Here is a 2,374-nt window from a genome sequence, read left to right as displayed (position 1 = left end):
CTGTTTTCTTAACACAGATTTTTTAATAAAAATAAAATATTTTTGGCTCAACACACCCTAAGATGAAAAAACAAATAAAACCTTGTAAAAAAATAATACAGAAAAAAGATCTGATATCCTTAATATGTAAAGACCTCTTCCTAGCCAACAATAAACCAATGACTCTACAACTGAAAAATAGACAAAAGACCATCACAAAAGAAGAAATAGAAAGCCAATGAAATGGAAAAACATATTCAGGTCACTAGAAATCAAAGAAATGGATATTAAACAGTTGAGATAACAATTTTTGCCTTTCAAATAAAATTGGGTATATTTTCCGTCAATACCCAGTTTTGATGAATGCTCAAAGGAAGTTACTATCTTTTTTAGGGGTATAAGCTTTCTGGAGTGTGACTCAGCAATATACATCAAAACTCTTATAAAAACATACTCTTTGAAATTACATGCTTAAGAATTTATTCTATGCAAATTGGTGCAGCCACTCTGGAAAACAGTGTAGAGTTTCCTCAGAAAATTAAAAATAGACCTACCCTATGACCCAGCAATAGCACTGCTAGGAATTTACCCAAGGGATACAAGAGTACTGATGCATAGGGGCACTTGTACCCCAATGTTTATAGCAGCACTCTCAACAATAGCCAAATTATGGAAAGAGCCTAAATATCCATCAACTGATGAATGGATAAAGAAATTGTGGTTTATATACACAATGGAGTACTATGTGGCAATGAGAAAGAATGAAATATGGCCCTTTGTAGCAACGTGGATGGAACTGGAGAGTGTGATGCTAAGTGAAATAAGCCATACAGAGAAAGACAGATACCATATGTTTTCACTCTTATGTGGATCTTGAGAAACTTAACAGAAACCCATGGAGGAGGGGAAGGAAAAAAACAAAAGAGGTTAGAGTGGGAGAGAGCCAAAGCATAAGAGACTGTTAAAAACTGAGAACAAACTGAGGGTTGATGGGGGGTGGGAGGGAGGGGAGGGTGGGTGATGGGTATTGAGGAGGGCATCTTTTGGGATGAGCACTGGGTGTTGTATGGAAACCAATTTGACAATAAATTTCATATATTGAAAAAAAAAGAATTTATTCTAAAAATGAAGATGCTCATTAAGGTTCATGTTATACAAATATTTGTCAATAACATTCATTATTTGGGAGTAAGATACCATATTCTTCCACAAAATAGTATTAGAGAAATTTTTTTAGAGATGGATGTATTTTCACAATATTTTGTTGCATGTACGTACGTGTGTATGTATATATATATAGAGAGAGAGAGAGAGAGACAGAGAGAGAGACAGAGAGAAACAGAAAGTGTTAGCAGTGCTTATTTCTTAATAGTGAATCACATAGGGTTTTTATCTTATATTTGCTTGTGTTTCTAAAAGATTTTCCAGAGTAAACATATATTATTTCTATCTTTAAACAAATAAACAAATAAAGCCTTTGTTCTACCTGGTACTTTGTTTAATTTAATTTAATTTAATTTTTAATTTAAATTTTTAATTAAATTTAATTTAGAGGGAATATTTATATAAACGTTTTGTATTCTAATGTTTGAATTTTTAGGAAGTATGTGATTTAAGAGCACTTTAATGAAACTTAATACTTGAAAGGAACTAAACCGTCCTACCTTGAGAGGTGAAAAGTTGTTTTTGTTTGTATTTTTATGCAATTTGTTTTCTGTATTTCTTGTCTAATCTGAAAGATAAGCTCTTGTGAGGTTATGCAAGAACCATCCCAGAATTCTTTACAAGGACATATCAAGGCTTGTCATTGACATCTTTGACACTGAAGAAATTGTATAATGAAGACTTCAACACTGATGAGTTTATGTTAACTCATATGGTGCTGAGAAAATTTATTCAACTGGCACCGTTATTAAGCATCTAAATTAAACTTCCTTTTTATACTTGCTTTCTTCCTCTGCCAGCTTGTCAGTGAATAAAGTTACGTAAAAATGGAAGGAATGTCAAAAAGTGTTCTCATGAACTGGCAAAGAATATGAGTTCTGGGTTCAAATTCTGACTCCTTTTCTTAGTTATATGTGACTTGACTGAGTCCCTTGGCCTTTATATGCTTTTTCATGCTACCATGAAAAAATGGGGATAATCACTATGGCAACTATGAATGTTGTTTAGAGAATTAGGTGAAAGTTCAGAAAGTTTTCTAAAACAAACAACCAAACAATTACACTAACCTTAAACTTCTAGAATCTTTAGGCTAAAAGAAATTGCCTTCATTCAGTGATATATTTTCAAGTTTTAGGATTTTACATAAACCTTCTCATTCTAGAGTGATTAACCAATTTCCTAAGAAATATTCTGATGATGCAAATCCCAAAATATTGTTGAGAATAGATTA

Source organism: Puma concolor, chromosome B1 (genome assembly GCF_028749965.1).
Source record: "Puma concolor isolate L17-30 chromosome B1, mPumCon1.1.hap2, whole genome shotgun sequence".
Taxonomy (NCBI): domain Eukaryota; kingdom Metazoa; phylum Chordata; class Mammalia; order Carnivora; family Felidae; genus Puma; species Puma concolor.
This window is presented reverse-complemented; position numbering follows the sequence as displayed.